This window comes from Pinus tabuliformis, chromosome 8 (genome assembly GCF_031772625.1).
Source record: "Pinus tabuliformis cultivar Carrire ecotype Pingquan chromosome 8, CPIR1, whole genome shotgun sequence".
NCBI classification, from domain to species: domain Eukaryota; kingdom Viridiplantae; phylum Streptophyta; class Pinopsida; order Pinales; family Pinaceae; genus Pinus; species Pinus tabuliformis.
Genome location: NC_142294.1, coordinates 2,006,695,140 through 2,006,716,518, shown reverse-complemented (window position 1 = coordinate 2,006,716,518; position 21,379 = coordinate 2,006,695,140). Strand labels below are relative to the sequence as shown.

The 21,379-nt window shown below is 40.3% G+C and overlaps 1 pseudogene; it reads left to right on the top strand.

Moving 5' to 3' along the window:
* The first annotated feature begins 1,880 nt into the window (after positions 1-1,880).
* LOC149244477 (potassium channel AKT1-like) overlaps positions 1,881-21,379 on the top strand; it is a 41,685-nt pseudogene continuing 22,186 nt past the window's right edge.

Genomic DNA, 21,379 nt, shown 5'->3' with positions numbered 1-21,379 from the left:
GAAGTAGTTAGTGCTGTCAAGAATGACTTGGCATGGACTTTCCATTTTAAAAAAAACTGAAGCTGAAGATGCTGAAAGTAAGTGTTCCAATGGATAGATCTCGAAAAAATAGGCGGTTTTAAAAAAAACGGCTCTGAAAAAGGCTTCCGGATGAAGAAGTTATGGCTTTTTGAAAAAAAATTGTTGACGTTGCCGGCAAAGTGCGCGAATGTGCGGGAATGAAAAAAAATCCGCCCCCACAAAATGGAGACTTGAACCCAAGACCTCTACTCTCTTAAAATAGCTTTGAACCAATTGATCTATACAAAAAATTTGAGAGAGAGAGAGAGAGAGAGAGAGGGGGGGGGGGGCCTTGGTTTGCGTGCTTGCCTTGAGAAAGCTATTTTTCCCTACAAAACACAAAACACAAAACCCAACACGAATATGCAAAGAAAAAATGAACCTTGCGGCTCGAAGTTAGCTTTAGCCAAAAAAAATAGAAATTTTTTTTTAAAAAACCTCAAAGTTAGCTTTAGCCGAAAAACTAAATATTTTTCTCAATGTTTCTGATTTTCCGAGATCACACTAAGGTGCAGGGAAAAGAGCATACGCATGAGAAAAATCCTTCCTTTTTGTTTCTGATTTGCCCAGATCGCACAGAGTCGCAGGGCAAAGAGCATACGCAGAAATGAAAGGTACAGATCCGGTTAAAAAAAAGGCTAAATAAATTGAGACCGAAATAAGCAGAGAGAAAATAATAGTAAACTGCAAAAAAAAAACACTGTATACCTCCCGATCTGAAAAATGACGCAGCTAGGGCTACCGGAAACCTTTTCGCGTGAAACGAAATGGGTTCCTCACTGGAACAGATGCTCCGAACGCAACAGAGCAGTCCTCTCGGCCCGAAAGCAGTCAGAAACAGCAGATCTAGGAAACGACAGCCACATGCAGTTCTACCGGCTTCAGATTTGGATCACCAACGGACGCGGCCCTCAAATAGATCTAATACCATGTAGGAATTTATAGGGTAAGTTCCTCAGAAAGAACACCAAAAGGACACCGCTCACAACCAAATCTCAAATCAATACACCAGTATTTTTGACGTGGTTAAAACCCTCAAAGTGCAAGGAGGGAAACAGTCCACGGCCTGTCCCAACGTGGGTACTACAGGCAATTTATTAATCAAAGAATGAAAATTTACATAAGCTTATCTCATGCACGGATTACCCGAACAATGACCCTCCATGCGCTTTAAATAGAACTCATGGACCAATCGGGTGTCAAGCCACGGATCAAGTGTCGGTAATACCGAGGTGAGAGTGAACCGTCGGATCACTACATATCGTGACCGTCGGATTGTAAGTTACAAAATGTACAACGGTAAAGAAACACACTTTACCTAACTCTAACCTAACTCTATACTAGACCAAGTTGAACTTAACTATATCATATGTGTCGGAATATCCTAACAAAGCCTTGGCTAAATAGAAGCTTGTATTTTATAGAGAGATGACATTTTAAAGTGAAGTGCTTTTTATTAAAATAAGTTTAGTTTTTAATGAAATGTAAATTTTATAAATTAGTGAATTCGGTGGATCTTGATTGTTGATAGGGTCTTAATCTCAAATGTCTTTGAAATTTCTTGCATGCTAAATGGCTAGTTGATTTTTCAGTTTTCAAAACCATGGAGTAGATGATTAGTGTCATTCTTTCATTGAATATGCTTGAAACCTACAATAAATAGAAATTTAACTCTCCATAAAGAATTATCTCATCATCTTCCTTGGTGACAAAGGTATATTTGCACATGGTTCATACTTGACGTCTGTTCAACAACACCCTTTCAGGCAGCTAGTCTAATATTCAGAGGGAAACTAGGGTTAGGGTTCAGTGCTCTTAATATGATGCTTCTCTAGCGTTTAAGGCAGGTCAGTGCTCTGTCCACATGACTAGAGAAGAATATCTGACTCAACTATTTATGGATACAATGTTCTAAGCTTGTTTGTGTAAGTTAACACCAACAATATCATTTTTTCTTGAATTTAGTGGAAGGCAATCTTTAATTGCAAATAATATTCACTCGCATAATGAATCTGAAACCATATTTGCTCAACTATGCAGGGAACACTTTTTGCAGTTCACTGTGCTGGATGCCTTTCATATCTACTCACTGCTAGATATCATGATCCAACTAGGACATGGATTCGTGCTGCATTTCCACATTTTATGAAACAAACCCTTTGGATTCGCTATATTATTGCAATCTATTTTTTCATTACAACTTTGACGACTATTGGATGTGGAGACCAGCATGTTGAAAATATGAGATAAATGACATTTGATATCATCTACATGTTATTTAATCTAGGTTTGACTACATACTTCATAGGAAACATGACAAATTTAATTGTACATGGCACAAGTCAGAGCATGAAATTTGTAAGGAATATATTTTTAATAAATTTGTGTATCGGAAAGTTATACTTACATATTCTCTCTTTTCAGTGCAAAAATACCACATCATATGAGGATTTGACTTTCATTTTGATTGAAGACGGACACAATTTAGGAAGCTTCAAGATTTTCTTTTAGGAATCAGTTGCCACTGCAATTTCAAGATCAAATGTTGGCACATATACACTTGATATTCAGGACAAGAGGGATTGCAGCAAGAAGAAACATTAAATGATCTTCCGAAGGCCATCCACACAAGCATTGCAAACGTCTTGGTTTTTCCTATTTTTAATAAACCTTATGTTTTCCAAGGAGTGTCACATGATTTTGTTTTCCACCTTGTAAGTACTGCCTAATTATGGTAAGGATACCCTATTTTGTTTCCTTGCTAGTGGGCTTTAGTACAACAACTTTTAGGAAAAAATAACCTAATAGTCATCGTGTGCTTGGAAGGTTTAAGAGATGGAGGCAAAGTACTTTCCCCCAAAGAAAGATGTCATTTTAATGAATGAATAGCCCAAAATAATTATGTGTCAGTGTCTTTTGTTGTGGTAGGTATCTTTCTGATAACAGAGTCTAAAATTTCAGAACTTTTAGCTGGTTCACTTTATTTCTTTTGCCAAATGTGTGTCTTCAAATAGAGAACTGAAACAAAGTGTTGTAAATGTTGATGTGGAGCTAAAATAACATTTAAATTTTGTTTCATTTTGCAGGACAAGCTAGTAGACAAAGACAAGGGTAAAAGAGAGTAGGCAAGCTAATTTTTATTAAATGAAAGTGATTATTCATGCTCTTAGTATCTTCTTGGTAGGAGAGTCATTACATAATAAGCATGAGTATTAGAATGTTTGCATCTCATCTACAAATAAATTTGGAACAACCGTTTGTTTCACTTTATGTTTTAGTCCCATTGGAAAATTTGAAGTACAAAAATGACATATCTCATTCCAAATTACTTGTTTGTTTTACCCCGGGGATTAGTAGCACATATATTGTTTTGAGATCACAAAACTAAGTTAGCTGGTTTCTTTATTGTAAATTCATCTCCTACTGCATTCAAGATTCTTGGGGAGTCCCAGTTCAGAGATGTTTTTAGAGACATTGGAGTGCTTTGCTATAGACCACAACCATACACAATATGTACAAAGAGGCTTTCTCAAATTTTGTGACTCAACCGCAATTCATTCATGAATATTGTACAATTTAATAATGCAGATGGAACGCACATCATGAAAAACCTTCTTAAGGTTTGCAAGCAATAATTATGAAAAATATGTTGAGTGAAAATACCATAATATGTTTTTCTAGGAATAGGATCAGTTAAATGTTATAATGTAATGTCTTGGTTAGTATTGCAGGAAAACTTAACTTTGTGTTTATATGACTCTAACAATTGAAGCGATTGAAGGACCCAATTTTTGGACAACTTTGAAAAGAGATAGATTAGTTGCTAGCAATAGGAAGAATGGATGTACTTGTTCGTCTCTGTTTTGTTGCTTCAATAGGGGATGCCCTTATAATGGAGAAATTATTGAAAAGAGGGATGGATCCTAATGAATCAGGAATGGCCACACACCCTGTCATGTTCCTTCTCAAATGAATTAGTCACAGGGTGCAACAACATAATTTTGGCATCAATTTTTGCTTAGGAGGAGGACCCCACACACAAAACTTAGGAACTATAGAGAATTTGATTTATTTCTAGCAGCTAGTGGAATGTGGGGGCCACCACATGCATACTTTGAACTTAGCCAAGGAATGCATTGGTGAGAATTAGAACTAGTGGAAGGAGGGGCCGACTAGAGGCTAAGGGGGTCGAAAGTGATAAAAGAGGATGGAGCTCTCATTTTTCAGTGTTCTGATTATTTGACAAACAAACTTACTGTTGCACGCTATGCTTCTTAGTGAGTCTACTGGTTGTTTAGCCATGAGTCTTCTGTAGGGAAGATTCAACCTCTACTTCAAGGGATTATCTGTGCCCTCCCTAGAGAGGTTGTTTCAGATAGGTTGCATGAGTTGAAACATCGATTCACAGTTCATCCACTCACATAGAGGAAGGGACTGTGAACTTTCTAGGTAGCCATATATACCCATAGGAGGATTTAGCCAGCCAGGAGGATCCTAACTTGCTCGAAGTTTTGGGAGAAAGGAAGGTAGAGGGATGAGGGTATTTGTTGAAAATAGCAACAAGAAATGATAAAAATATAATCCATAAATTCCAATTTTAATTTGTCCTTGAATTAAAATTATGGATTACAATTCGAATTTAGTCTCACTAGCTGCTTGAAAATAATTAATTTATTCATTATGGATTAATTAGTTGGATAAATTCAAGTTAGAAGTCTTTCTGCAGTCATGCAATAGTTATCCCTTAAATTAATGAGATAAGATTGAGTTATATTTGAGTTGTAATTAGTTAGCTCAGTTTACTGAGTTAATTCTAGTTAAATTAGTTCCAAATTGTTTGAGGAACTAATTGTGAGTTATCAGTTAGTTGATGTATGCATGCACTCCACCGGTGTACTCTAGATAACTGAAGATTCCCTCATTAGAAACTCATGCATGTCTATTATGAGAAAGACCCAGTTGAGCTAAATGTCAAGGATAGGTTACTATCAGTTGCATGTGTTTTCCTATAAAGGAAACTCATCCATGCAGTCAAGAGAAAGTTCCCTGAGGATTGCGTAGTTCTGATAGTGTGTTAGAGTAGTGTTACACTGGGTGAAGGAGAGCATCCGAGAGGTAACTGCACAAGGAAATAGGAGCTTGGAGGGAAGAGAAGAAGGCTTGTGAGAAGCAAGGTTTTCCTGTGAGAATCCAGGAGGATTGTACTGAGCATTGGCTAGTTGTGAGAGCTAAGGCTTTGTATAATTCTGATGTATTTCCACCTTGTATGATAATACAGATAGTGGAGTTTTTAGCTGAGGCTTTCCCCTGAGCATTTTTTGTGTTTCATGTGCATTGATTCTTCTTCTTATGTTTATATGTGTTCAACTATGATTCAACTCAATCTTTAAGATGCCGCAAGTTTGATAGTAGAAGTAGATTATAGTATTTTGCTTTGGTATATTGCATTATCAAGTTAACCTACAGTAGATTCTTTACAAGATGTGTAGAGAGCATAATTTATACTAGGTATTAGAGCAAGGTTTTGTAGAAAAACTTCTACATGGTATCAAAGAAAAGTTTATTAGAGTTGTGAACAGTTTACTGAGAAGAATTCTAAGTTTGAAGTTTGGGGTTGAAGGTGCGAACCGAATTCACAAGATGGGACATTATGGAACTAATTTCCCATTGAAGAAGTCCAAGAAGGGATCTTTGGAAGGATCGAAAGGTGAGGTAGTAGCCTCATAGTTCGAAATGGACATTATCCTCATTCCATGCATGGTGTCATCGATGATGGGTTGTGTCCAGTATCTTGATAGTCGAGCCTCATTCCACATGACTGATGATAAATCTTTATTTAGTGCCTTGGACGAGAAAGACGTTAAGATGCGCATCGAGATGGGTGACGATGGAATGTATAGTGTTTGAGGAGTGGGCATGGTTGCTTTTAAGAGGGAGCATGGATCTCCTATCACCTTCACAGATGTGAAGTATGTGCCTAGACTGAAGAAGAAGTTGGTATCTATCGTGATGTTGGAGGAGAAAGGCTACGATGTTGTCTTCAGTAAAGGAAAGGTGTTCCTTAGACACATCACCATGAGACAGGTGAAGCAGATCTATTCACGAGCTAAGAACTTGTACACTCTTCAGGTTCAAGATGCATGCAAAGCCTTGAGAAGCAAGAAAAATGTTAGAGACTTGGTGGTTGAGAGGGAGCATAAATTACCTCTCAACATGCAATCCTAGAAGAAGTCTTAAACAATTGTGTAGGAGCCACAATTAGAGGCAGCATAGGGATCACATGTAGCCATACGTCTGTTAGAAAATTATATATTACAGACCAAGGGAACACATAGAATATTGCATAAATATAAACACAGAAAACGCATAAAACTAGAGAGACACAAATATACATGGTTCACCCAGTTTGGGCTACGTCCACCCTGAAAAACCAGTCCTTCCTTTCTATTATCCAACAAAATGAAGAGACACAACCTCCAGCTGATTTTTATAATATCCTCTTTTTTCTCTCACAGTCTCACCTCTTTGTTTCTCTCTCGAAGAATACACATCTATTACACAGTCTCAATACAATGCCCTCATACAAAGAGAGGGGTTTCCTTCTAGGGAAAAAACCTCTGAACTAAACATAAGTTCTACCGTCAGATCATCCACCTAATGAATGACCTAGATTGACTAGAAATTACTATACTTTTACAAGGCAATTTTACATCTATTTTTAACTGCGGGGGTGCTGCCCCCGAAACCCCCGCTGGGGGACCGCTGGCCCCTGAACCCCCCAGCTGGGGGGGATCGGCCCCCCCACGAACCCCTATGGGCGGGAAAAGTCCCCCCCACATCCTCCCGGGTGGAGGAGTGTACAAACTTCCTGGGGTATACATCCCGCTGAAACAAAGGCCTCTAAATAATCATTCTCGACACCCAACAACGTCCAGGTGTGAGGTGAGGCGATGTGAAGTGATACTCCCAAGAAGGCTGCAATTGGACAAGGTCCATTGAGAGGTTTTATCTCATGGATCATACCTTGCTATAAGAGCCCAAAGTACATAATGGAGGGAGGAATCAGTGGGATTGATGCAGTCAAAGATAAAAAAGACAGAGGCTATAACCGTTAGATACTGAAGAGTGTAAAGAAGGATTGAAAATAGTGCAAAAAGGCTGAGTCAACAAAATCACAAAGTTTTCAGTTGATAGAGGCAATAGCAGTCAAAGACTTTGATGACAAATGCATTATACTAATTTAGGTTGGAAGTTTTTTTTTTTCTCTGAAGTTGTTGGAGCAATAAAACTAGAGAGAAGTGTTGGATGCAGAACATTCCAAAAGGTTCAGGATTGGGATCGAGTTGAATTCCTTTCTTGTTGAGGGGGAATGTTGAAAATAGCAACAAGAAACGATAAAAATAGAATCCAGAAATTCCGATTTTAATTTGTCCTTGAATTAAAATTGTGAATTAAAATTCGAATTTAGTCTCACCATCTACTTGGAAATAATTAATTAATTCATTATGGATTAATTAGTTGGAAAAACTCAAGCTAGAAATCTTTTAAATTAGTTCCAAACTGTTTGTGGAACTAATTGTGAGTTATCAGTCAGTTGATACATACATGCACTCAACTAGTGTACTCCAAATAACTGAATATTTCCTCATCGGAAACTCATACATGTCTATTCTGAGAAATACCAAGTTGAGCTAAAGGTCAAGGATAGGTTACTATTAGTTGCATGTGTTTTCCAATAAAGGATACTCATCCATGCAGTCAAGGGAAGGTTCCTTGAGGATTGCGTAGTTCTGATAGTATGTTAAAGTAGTGTGTGAGAGCAGTGTTACACTGGGTGAAGGAGATCATCCTAGAGGTAACTGCACAAGGAAATAGGAGCTTGGAGGGAATAGAAGAAGGAAGCGAGGTTTTCCTGTGAGCATCCAAGAAGATTGTACTAAGAGCTGGCTAGCTGTGAGAGCTAAGGCTTTTTATAATTCTGATGCACTTCCACCTTGTATGATAATACAAATAGTGGGGTTTTTAGCTGAGGCTTTCCCTTGAGTAATTCTATGTGTTTCATGTTATTATAGACATATTTGGGCATTGCAACTCCAATCACATATGTCGATAAACCAAGGGCTCTCAAACCCCTAAAAGTGTTGTTTCAAATCCTAAAGGATGAAGGTCAACTGATTACATCACTTCCCAGAAGTTCTCCCTGAAAAACTACTTAGAACTGGTCAAAACTAGACCATACAGACTGCTCCATGCTGAGGGTGCAATGCATCTCACCTGTTACACATAAAGGGTGTGATGCATACTGAAAATCCCTTCTGTAGGGTACAATGGGTGAGAGCAGACAAATGGCAGAGGCAGTTTGCTAGGTGGAAACTTATAGAATCTTCTAGAAACTACTTATATGACACTTGCCTCTCTGAATTCGCCCAGGGATGAGTAAGAGATCATGAAATATCAAAGTGGAACCAAGAACCATGAGCGAAATGACAGTAATCAGAAACACAGAAGCTAACTCACCTCTCTACAAATATCTATAAATGGATCCCTCATCCTAGAGATCCAGAGGCTAGAATTTTGTATTTTGTAAGGAAGTGTTGTTGGTTTCTCTGTGAGACATTGTATTGTTGGGTGATCTAGCTTTTCATGAGGTGAAGAGGGCTTTCATGTTAGGAGGATGGTGCTGGATCAGACAACTGGGTTGTAATCCTCTCTTCTACTTCTATCGATAAAGCTATTTGAGCTTTCCTCCATATGCTTGCTTATTTCTGAATCTTGTATTTGTGTATGCATTTGTATGGTTAATGTACATCTAATTCTACATTGTTTATGGTATCATAAATCTCTATGCTTTGATGGTATTTTGCTGCTTTGACTCTACAGGTGCTCTTTGATGCGGGACAAGTGAGAAAGGAGTGGCGAAGCTCTATCAAAGGAAAGAGGAAACAAGCAAGGCTCCAAGCGAAAGACTAAGGTTGGTGCTCTCTGGTTCTCTCTCTTCTATCTCCCATAAAGGAAAACACAAGTTACTTTTAATTTCTTCTTTTTAAGAGAGCTACCCATCTTAGTGGGACTAATAGATCTGAATAAACGCTAGTTTTCCCAGAAACAAATTGGCGACTCCACTGGGGATCGAATAGTTTGTTTGTTTGTTACTGTTGTTTTCTTTATAAACTAAAAACAGAGCTTGAAGTTAAGCAAGCTAGCCTTCGAACTACTTTTTCTATGCAACTGCAAAGTCGATCAATGCTGCTTTAGTTAATCTCTGGGTTGGTTTATGAACTGAACATCTGACTTACAAACATCCTAAGTGCCCTTGTGGTAGCTCAATAACCTCATTAGATCATACCTCTATACTTTGTATTTACTGTCTATCATAAGCTTGGCCTAAATCCCTGAACTTAGCTGCAAACTGTGGGTGAAAACCTAGCTCGGTCTCATCCCTAGACCATCGCACTATCTCTCATTGGTAGTTTGGATGCATCGCACCTCCTGTGTGTTGCAAGTGAGATGCATCCCTGTTTCCCTTAAGGATAGGTGCGATGATTGAATGAGACTGTTTCTCTCTCCAGATTTTGGTTTTTCTTCATTGTTTTCAGCTCTATTTAGTAGTTTTGCAGCCTATGATTAGTATATCACTGTTAAAGCCTTCTTCCTTTACATTATTCAGCCTCCATTGGTAAGGAATTATGAATGTTTTTTATGTATTTTTCGTCATTTTCAGTCCTCCTTTGCAAAAGGTAGCTTAATCGAGCTGTCGTCTTTTGATTCGAAAGTGTTGCAACTGTCATTTTCAGTCAAGAAAAGAATGTAGCCAAGTCTTCCTCTTTTAGATATTCAATTGTACTTTTTCCATTGTATTTGATTTGAATTTTCAATTCTTTGAAGTGTCGAAAGTAGTTTTCCATTCGAAATTGAAAGTGTCGTCTTAGTCTTCCTTTTGTTTTGAAAAGAAATTGCTAAAGTGTTATTTTGAAGAAAGTAGTTCAGATCTGTACTTAGTTTCCTTTTTGGCATTCACACATTAAGGAAGCATAAAAACAAATACATGCATGTGCATTTGCATTTAGACTGCATGCGGAAATTGATTTAGGAAAAGTGCATTTAGTGTGTGCTCTCTACTCTCTATTGAAAGAATCTTACTCTTCATTCCTTAGTAGCTAGGATTTTCATTGCTAAAATAAAATAAACGACTGTTTATCATTTTAGATTGCATATTTAGCAATTGTACATCTACATCATGTGGTGAACCTTGAAAGGCAAAGTGAACATAAAAACGCTTTGGAACCTAATGCACAACATCTAGAAGTCTAGGCTAGAGATGTATTCCAGTGTCGTAAAGCCTGGTAACTATCATTTTCATTGTAGGTTGGGTGATTCCTCCTCTTTGATACGACAAGTGTCAGTATGGACTTCTGCTCCCATGTACCACGAGTATATATTGGGAGACCACAATAGGCTGATATCCTTTATCCTTAGGAAGCCATGTCTACCGCCCTATCGATCGCAATGCACTGAACACAGCATTCGAGAAGACTACCATGCATAAAGTCCTCCGTAATTTCTTTTTAATTTACCATCGAGGTGTATATTGTAGTTTTGCAATTGGTTTGGTAATCCCTCTGTCTAAATTCCAAAGTAGTCACTTTCATTTCTTTTCAACTCCTTAAAAGAAAAGGTCCATCTGAGCACTTGTCACTTCAGGCTCATTAAAAATTGAAGGCAACTAGAGGCACCTTTAGCTTTTCTCAACTCTTAAAAATTGAAAAAGAAAGTTGTGTCAAAGCATCATAAAATTTATTTAATTCGGAATAACATTTTCCCATTTCAATTTTGAGTTGATCAAGTAATCCACAATCATGGAAGAAAGTTAATCAGAACCTCGTCATTTGCGGAGACTAACGAGTTAACCGTCCTTGACTCCAGAAACGAAACCATTCCGGGCCAAACGGTCTCATTTAACTGGGTCAAAATCTCTTGATTTATTTGAAACTTGTGTTTCAACATCATTGGAGACTCTAGTTATTCTAATTATTTCTGGTACCCCTGCCTCTACAGAAGAAGTTCCGTAGTTACAAGAGGACATTAGAACTGATCCTAGTATAATGACAAACATTTCTATTCGTGAACCAGCTCCATCTAGGGCTGATTCGGAAGGTGTCACCCCTCCAACATCTGTCGCTATAGAGTCTATACCTTCTTCAGCACCAAAAATATTTTATGGACCTGATGGTCTACCTCTTCCACCTGGATTGATTGCTATAGAAGAGATTGTGCAGGATCTTCCATCCAATACCCCATTGCATTTTGGAACTAGGATCCACCTATATCCTTCTACCACAGAAGTTAGTTCTTTTGATCATCCTTCATCGTGAGTTCCTGTCGAATTGCTAGGAAATCTTTTGGATAGACTCAATATGTCTGAACAACCATCGACATCTAGGACTGTGTCATCTGATACAGTAGTAGTAAAACCTCTTGCTACTACTCCAACAATGTTTGCTGGTATACCATCTATCCCAACTAGTTCTCAACTGCTAGATGGAGTCCACCCAGGGACTGTTTCGACAACATGGTTTGTTCCTATTTGTTCATCCAAAATCTTGTTTGGAATTTCTTATGTTGAGACTCAACAAATTGATCCTTCACATCAGTATCAATTTGGGCAGTCTAGTCTCCAAAGACCAATTTGCCCTTTGAACACTGGATTTCTTCCATATGGGGGGTAGTATGCCTTTTCATTTTTCCTTCCGGGAGAGCAACCATATGAGAGTTCACAAAAAAATGTGGGTCAAGCTGGAATTGCATCCAATGGTTGGGTACCAATACTACCTCAACAGCTAAGAGTTGTATACTCAATGCAACCAAATCAATGTATGTCGAACATTCCCACTACACTGGCTATTGTGACGATGTCGCAGGTACAATTGTTGCCTGTTGTATGTAAACCTCAAATCTCTTAGGTCGTAATAAAACAACCTCTTGTCTCCACTATTGAATCACAACTGCAGATTAGTGGCTCCTTAACTGAAACGACTCAAGCTCAAACGGGTACTATCACCCCTCATCTTCGTCAAATATCTAGTGTTGGACAACAGCAAATGGTCCAACAACCATGGCGGGTACAATATCAACAACCAGAATTCCAGCAAGCTTACCGAGGACCTAAGCAACAAAGCTTTGTGGGTAATGGGCAGTCGTATATTAAAAACAGTTACCAACAATCATACTCTAATGGTTATGTCCATCAACCTTATCAAAGTTATCAGCATCAAATACATTATGCTGGTATGCAAGGACCCACTGCTCAGGCAATCCCATCTTATCTTGGGTATGCTTCGCCAAACCTGAATCAACAGTTTCCTTTCATAGCAACTTTAGAATTACCAGATCTGAATCAGCTAACAAATGATCCAATTTCTTATGCCCCTTAGTGGCCATCGATTCCCCATAAACTTTCGTCAGATATTCCTAAATTCAATGGAAATCCGGGTGAAGATCCATGGAATCACATAATGACCTTTCATTTATGGTGTTTGTCCAACACCCTCAATGATGATTCGATTAGGCTTCGCCTTTTTCAGCGAACATTAATTGGTCTAGTGGAGAAATGGTACATCGAATTGCTTAGAGCTTCATTTGATAACTTCAGCGCCCTTGCCACTACCTTTTTAACCCACTTTAAATTACACATAGGGTACGAAACAGGAACAGAATTCCTTACCAATTTTAAACAGACAACAACCACTCACATATCTAATCATATTCATAAGTGGCGACGTCATCGTCAAATGGTAAAGAACTATGTTCTTGATCAGCTTCTAGTTGAGTGGTTTATTAAGTCATTATTACCTTCTATTATAGAAGATCTGGCGAAAGGAGGAGTTGTCACTGAGGAGCAAGTCATTGCTCGTGCACAATATTTAGACTTGATTTATACTTAGTCTTGCACGCTTTATGACAAAATCCTTGACGTTCCTAGGCCGGAATTTTCCATTCCTTCCCCTCCTAAATCAAATAGGGACTCTCATGCCAGCGATGGCATGATTGGAACCTTAAGTACGCAAACTGCAAAGGCTCAAACTGGTAAAGCCCTTGCAGTTTCTAGCAAAAAATAAAATGAAAAACTTCTTGCCTCAGAGGTTAATGTCATGTCATTCGACAAAGGAAAAGAACCGAAGCAACTAGGGGGCAAGAAGAAAGAGAAAAATGAAAAGAAGAAACAGGAAGACTCACCTCCCAAAAAATCTTCTAAAAACCCTGCTGGGAAGAAGAAACCTAATCAACCATGTTTCATATGCAATGAGGACCATTATACAAGAGATTGTCCGCATCGAGCTGAGATCAAGAAATTTTTAAAAACTTTAAGCACCTCAGCAGTATTGACAGATCTATTTCCAAACCCAGAAACTAATCTAGTTACTATCGATAATGCTTCCCCATCCTAAGTGCTTATGTTATCCGTATCGAAACAGCAAAATGATGCCTCGATATCAATGAGGAATAAAGATTACAGGAACCCACAGATGTCGAACAATAAGGCTACAGATCAACCCAGTAGTTTGATGACAACTTCGTCATAAGTTGTGCCACCCATCATTCCTGATGTTAGCTTCCTGCTGCAGCAGGTTAATCATCTTTCATGATCGACATTTTTACATGCCAAATATGTCATACTTTGCTTGCTGCAATGCTCCATATTTGTTACAGATGGCCAGAGAAGTATTCGTGAAAGTGAGCCAATCTAAATGCCACTGCTTTGTTCCAGTTTTGATGAGTAATCCATTTTTGATCAGTTTTCAAGTATGGGAAGGCCAAACAGCTTAATCTTGGCTTCCCTAGGTTTCAATTTCATGTTGTAGAATATAGAGAATGAACATCTGTCCAAACAGCTTAATCTTGGCAGATTTGTAGTTAGGTAGAGAAGCAAGGGTGCTCAACAGCTTAATCTGAGCCCCTGGTTGAAATAAGTGTAGAAGTAGATAGGAGCACAGCAAGAAGAAAAGAGTGAAAAGCTGGGTATGCTAGTTCAAGTGCACCCAAACCAAAAAGAAGAGAAAATGCTAGGTGAGTAGGTTGGGTAGGTAGCTTTGTGGTTGCAGAATCATGGCTTGTGATCCATTTCATATTGTCAAGTGTTATATGTATCATATCACAAGTTGAAGGTAGTTTTTCAGTTGGAGGACTTCAAGTGAGGCATGTCTAACTTCCCCTTCTTCCTCTTTACCCAAATTACTCACTAACTTCCCTAAAAGATGTCAAGATCTGCTTGATACCTCTTAGTTCCATCATTCCCCATATCATTTGCCTTGGTGAAGATCTACTTCACTCAAGGAATGTTCACACTTCTTATATCTGTCATTTTCCCCCATTGATAGCCTAAGACATCATTCTTAGCGCTTTTTCTCATCGTTATCATATTAACTACTAACTTTATTATGTAACTCCCTATTTCTTTACACTTCCCCTACTAAAACTATGTATATAACTCCCCTATATATTTATCCCGCCCCCTGGTTGAAAAATAACCATATATATCCTTGGGAATTGCTAAGTTTATGAGAAACTCAGCAAGAACCCTCATTGCCCCCTCAAACCATCTTCTCATGCATTTTGGACCCTTTCCAAATGCATAGAACCCTTAATCACCCCCCTAACTATCTTCCAAGTGCATAAGGACTCATTCCTATGCATAATTTCCCTTCATATGTATATAAAATCCACCTTTGGCCTTGTTTCACCTTTCTAAGGCATAAAACCCCTTTTGACCACTAAACCCCTCTCAAAACCACATAAATTTCCTCCTAAGTGCCTTTGGACTCCTTCCAAGGCAAAAGACTGCCCAAACCATGCAAAAACCATGTTAAACCTTCAAAAAATTGAAAAAATCCTCTTTTTGTGCCATCGGACCCCTTCCGATGCCCTAGGAATCCATTTTAAAGCACCTTAATCACCCCTCCAAACTCATTTGCCTTCACTTTTTCATAAAAAGCATGCTCTGATGAGATAAGGATCTATTTGATCCCCCTCCGATGCGATATCGCTATCGAGAGGGGGCAGTGGCATATTACAAGCAAAAATGGCTAAGTCTCAAGGCATGTGCCCTCCCTCCTGTTAACACCCAGGTTGTTCCCTTTGACTCCAAGGGAATACGGCCGGGGTAACCACTAACCAATCTTTGGATTACAGCTTCTAGCCAGGCTGTAATTAGAGAGGGCTCTCTCTTTAATATTTATCTCTGTTTTGTGCTGATTTTAGGCTAGCTATAAGGTCAGGTTTGCTTAAGGTTTTGGTTGGATGATAATTTCAGTCAAGGTGCTTATGCATTCTCCAAAGTGTTCTAGTCCATTGGGCTATGGAGTCAGGGGTCCTTTAGTTATTTTGAGGTGCTGAGTGATTTGCTGTAGTGATGCTGCAGAGCAAGGTTAGTGTCTGAGAAATAAACTTTCATAAAGTGATTGGGTGGGTTGTGTCTAGTTTATGCAAGGCAATTAAGAATCTTACAGTAAACTGTTGGAGTAAGACAGTGAGAATATTGACCCAGGAGCATTTAAGAATTTCTAGGTGATATTCGTACATATAGAATTAACAACTACATGAGCAATTAAGAATTCATGTGCATAGTAATCCTGAAGACAAACATTTACATTAGTAAAAATTGAGTAGAAGGTGTAGTGAAACAAGTCCTGCACTATTCTTTCTTTTTACTGCTAGCTTAGTATAAGATGAGTATGATTTGATAAACATAAGAAAGACAAGAACAACGATTAAGGAAAAAACTTGTTATTTAATAAGACAGCACAGGGATTCTGCGTCAGCACATGGAGCATCATCCAGACATCAAATATTTCAAGAAATCACCGAGCTCATCCAGCCCTTTGTATTAGATAATTCTGAAAGTGTATAATACCTTTGTCTCATAGAGAAAATTACCAACCCCTTATGAGTTACTCAGGGGAGTATATATACAAAATTTACAAAAAATATCAGCGAATGAGTTAATATCTCATTTATGATATGCTAATCTCTGGACTGCAGTAGCTGAAGGAGTGGATGCTGCAGTAATTCCTTAATGCCTCAGCTGTCAAAATAGTCAGAAGATATTTGGACTTTATGGCTGTTAGAGTCGGCCGGAGATGTACTGTCTGAAACTTGGATAGTTGTCATTGTCTATGTGATGAGTCACTTTTTTAACTGCTTTAACTGCTGACATTTGTCATGTTATTTGTCTTGTAGTGACCTGGAGCTGGCAGTGGCCGAATGACTGAAGCTACCGTGGCAAAATCTGAAGCATAAATTGCCACCAATCCTCTTTAGGCATTTGATGTCTGCGCATCTTTATCAATGTTTCCTCGGCCTCTGTATGTCTATAAATATTGGGAGGGGTTTCAAACAGGTGACTCACTTCATTCTCAATGAAGAATAGGCCTTCAAGTTTGTCATATAAGCTCTGCCCTGTGGGAGGCCCTGCTTGTTCAAATGAACTGCCAGATGCAATAATCTGATTTTCAATAGTGGTTGCCATTCTGTTGGCCATTTGATCTGGAGAGATCAGTTTTCCTGCACCACTTAGTAAGCTGGGCAGGCCTTTTGCTTGCAGCACTCCCATTTTAACTTTGTATTCTTCCACATCTGCTTGCATCTCATAGTACTTCCTCTCCACTGTTTGTATATAGTTCCTGAGAGTTAGTACCTTCTTGGCAGAGAGGACAGCCTCTGTTCTGTTGGGAATGCCTATAGCAGCCAATTCCTCCCTTTCTTGCCTGTTCAGGAAGTCTATCATTCTGTTTGCCTGCTCTGCTCTGTTCCCTAGCACTGTCTTGGCCTTCTGAATTTCTGCTTGAGCTTGACCCATCAAATCCATCTGCTCATGCATTATTTTTATTGACCTCCATTGCTGTTTGATGGATTGGACAATTTTGGCCCATAGGATTCTCTTTATGTCGGCCATAGCAGTCTCCAGATTCAGCTCTTTCTCTAAGGCCTTTATCTTTTCTTTTTGGGCCTTTATTTCTCTGCCCTGTTCTGCTACAGTCACTTTGGACTTGTCATACTTGGCATCCAGTTCTGCCAACTTCTCCTTGGCCTTCTTTATTTCATCTGCCTGGAGCTCCATTGCTTTGATGGCCTTGGTCAATTCCTCTATACTTGGGCTAGCATCTCGAGCTGCTGCTGTTCCTGCTGCTTCTGTTGTGGGGGCCACTGCTGCCCCTGAAGTTGCTGCTGTTGTTGAAGTAGTTGGAGGAGCTTGGGAAGTGGATTCTGCCTGTTTATCTTGTAGTGCTACTTCCAGCTCTTTCTCCAATTCCCTGATCCTCTGGTCTTGCTGCATTAGGAGGTCTAGTTGGTCCTCAGCCTGTTTTTGCTTTTGAAGTTCTGCTGTTTGAGGGTGCTCTGTGGGCTGCAGCTTCAACCTTTTCTTCAATGCATTGAGGTCATCATCTTTCTTCTTCATGAGGGCCTTCACACCCGTTGGATCACTAGGATCATGTCCTAGATCAATGATGATCTCCTCAAGAGACTTTATTCTATTGTCTTTGGCCTGAGAGGACATTCTCTCAAAATCCAACTGGGTGTTGGTGTTTTTTAGGGACTCTTTCAACTCATGGGCCATGGTGGCCTTCTCTACCAAGGTTGCATAGACCATCTCCCCATCTTGCTTATGGAGTTCAATCTGGTCCATGGGATGTATATCTCTGGCTAGGACCTCCACCCTTGTCTTTACAAAATCTGCAGCTGTCTTAGGCTGCGGCCCTTTGGGCTTAAAGTGGCTGAAGATTATCTTTTCCTGCTGAATGTCATATACCGACATTAGCCTTTCTTGCTGGGCTGGTGTTGCATCTATGAATTGCTTGTAGACCTCAGCCCTCAGCAGCTCATTCTGAGCTTTTATTTGTTTGAAAGAAGCCTTGGTGCTCTTGGGCTTCTTGCTTTGTTGGGAAGAAGAGGACACCTCCAAACCGAGCTGTAAAGTTTGCTCCTGCTGAAAGGAGCTTGTACCTGTATGCTGACTGCCCTCCCTGTCTTTTCTTGCACTGTCCAAGACATCTTCAGTAATGTATTCTACCTCTGGGGAGTCTGCTCTTTGACTTTTGGCTTCTGGCTGGTGGGAGGATCCACTGAGGGGAGTGGACTCTTCTCTATCTCTTTTTGTCCCCCTTTCCTCATGTGCTGGGGTCTACAAAATTGGGGCAGTCAATGGCTCAGTTTGAGGTGGTGGTGTTTGCATTATTGGAGCTGCTGGCAGCCCAGTTTGTGGTAGGACAGTTTTCCCTTACTGCTGTTCTGGCTGCTGCTCTGTTTGCTGCCCTATTTGCTGCCCTGTTTGCTGCTCTGTTATAGGGGCAGACTTTTCCTTCACTGCTTCCTCCTCTGCGCCCATTATGCCTTTGCCTTTGTCTGTCACCGGTGCTGATGTAGAGGGTGCCTGTGGTGCAGTCCTTGTGGCCAAGGTCCCTTCTCCCACTGAATAAGGGGGTCTGAAAGGTACCTGCTGCACATAGTCTAGGTCAATAGTTTTTTCAAGCTCCCTCCTATTCTTTAGCATTGTCTCTTCCTCAGTTAAATTTTCAACTAGAGTATCCATCTGCCATTCTTGCAGGTTGGCATATTTTTCAATGTGTGGGTACTGGCAATGCTTAATGCCTATAAGCCTATACTTGTTTCTCCTAGCAGTGATGAATCCTTCAGGGTCATAATGGACCCACCGAAAACTATAGGACAGCTTGTATTTATCCTTAAGGATTAGGTCTGCATCTTCCCACCCTTCTTTCTTGTTCATGATGAAGGGGCCCAACTGGTGTTTAAACTTGAGGTGGGCCTTCTTTTTGGCGCTGTGGAAATGGGTGAGGTCGGACTGAATCAACTGCCTGTAATACTCCAAGGCAAATAACCTCATAGGTACATATTTTGGGAGCCTGTATGGACAGAGCTCACAGCCGTAGATCCTAATGACAATATGGTTCTCATATAGGTACCAGTCACCTATTTTATATTTTTTGGAAAGCTGCAGAGCTTTCTTTATCTCATTTGATATTCTGGGAGGAGGGGACCTCATCAACAGGCAAGAGACTGGGTATACAAATTGGTCAACAAATTCACAGTAGGTATAGGGTGAATTTGTGACTTTGTGATAGACAGAGGTCCAGAAGATGACAGATCTTCTTTCCCCTCTGTGATCCAGCTTTCTGATGTAGCATGGGAAGGCTTCAGAATGATAGTACATGAACAGGTGGTAAATATAGGCCGAGTACTTGAAGACCCCCTGTCTGTCCACTCTGCTCAACTGATCATGAATCTTGTTAGCTATGAACTTAGCAAAGTTATATTTGCGGGCAGGGGGTTGGCGTGGGCTGTAAGCAGATAGCAATACCAGCATTGTTTTATCCACATGCTCACTGTTTTTATATCCCAACACATAGGCAATCATGTCCAGTAAAAGCCTGCCTACATCATTGAAATGGACATGCAGGTAGGGAGGTGGCCCTGTAGGCTGGCACTCAGGTTTCATGAAATTCCTGGTAACCTTTTGAATCTCCTCACTGGTCATCATGGCACCAGTGTCCAGCAAATAGTTCATGGAAAATGGGATTAGCAAATCTGTCTGATCAAAATGTAACATTTTGTTGATGGACTCAGCATTAATGTAGAAAAGGATCCTCCCAGATGGAGTGCTAATAGCTCTGTGCTGCACATCATAGTTTTCAGCACATAGGTGAATGATTTCAGGGAAGACATTTACAGCTGGGAGACAATAGTATGGCAGGTTTGACTCCCATATCCCATGTGTACCATGACCATCCTTATAGTCCTCTCTTAATTGGCAGAAGGTCTGCAAGAAGTCCCTGTCACCCTCAAAGTCTTCAATAAGATAGTCCTTGTCAGCAAATGCCAAGGCCTCCAGCTCTTTATTTGGTGGATTTAATGGAGCCACACTGAGGGATGAGGATGCAGAAGCAGCCATTATATGATTTGATTTTGAGTAAAAATGAGTTAAATGGCTTGCAAAGTTTTAAGAGCTCAAAATGCCAGGTCAATTGTAGTCAATGTCTGAACTGTGTCTTATAATGAAAAACACACAGTCTTGTTTCTGCAGTTTTTTAGCAAGTTCACAGGGATTGTGAACTGCTCAAGGCAATTTGCAGAGGGTATGAGGAATTATTTAGGTGAAAGGTTGCAGCTGGTGTGTACACCCGGAAAAAGGGAACAATGCCGGGCGCTTCAAAGGTAATTTCACAGTTTTTACCCGGCAATTGACTGTTTCTATGTCGAATTACAGAGCTGGGGCAATGCAGATTGCCTTGGCTTACTTTAGGTAATAGGTGTAGAGCTTATATGAATTTCCACAGGTATTCTAATGGCAATTTACAGAGAATTGGTAAGCATGGGCCAGACAGAGGAATTACGGTGAATACCTGGACAAAACGCTTAGACAGCTTGCGGGCCAAACTCTGAAGGTTGAAGTGATGAATCTGAGCGGTTGCAATTTGAATTTGGAGGTCTGGAGTCACTTTGGCAGCTGCAACGGCTTTCTCCTTCTTCACGCGAAAATGACATTGAAAATGCCTCAAAACATGACTTTAACGATAAAATTCGGAAAAATAGGGTAATTGGCGCCTTTCTGCTGATGACGTCAGCATGACGTCATGACAGGCCCGGGTACGGAGGTGACGTGGCTGCTGAGGTGTAGGCCAGGGTGGTAGGACACGGTGGCGGGTGGATAGGGTGGCAGGGTTACGTGGAGGGCCACACGGCGAGGGGGCGGGGAAGGGCGCTACGTCAGGATGACGCAAGGGGGAGGCTGTAATGGGATGGTGGTAAGCGGGTTCCCCGCACCACCTTTGGGCAAAGGCAGTATCGGGGAGGGGGGCTCCGAACAACCCCACCGCCTGCCACGCGTCCCTTGTACGGGGTAGAAAACCGCTTTCCCCGGACGCTAAAGGTCGGCAGGTCGGGGAGTGAAAATGACCGCCCACCATAGATCTGGGCGGTAGAGATCGGACGGCTGGCGGGTCCTCCGACGGATCGTGCAGGTTGGGGGGTCCCGCTGGTTTATTTAAATATTCAATTAAATACTTTTGGCGGAAAACTTTAGGATTGAGGGTTTTCGTGAGTTTTTTGGGGTTTTTGGGTTAATTTGTGAAAAAAGGGTTTATGGAGGGTTTTAGCAGAGGTGAGGTTAGGGCTTATGGAGAGGTTATTACTCCTAACCAGGGGTTAGAGTAATTCCTTGACAGGGTTGAGCATAGTCCCAGGTGGACTAAATTCTCCCTTAGACAAACCTATTTAGCTATAATGCTAAAAGGAGGATATTTATAGAATG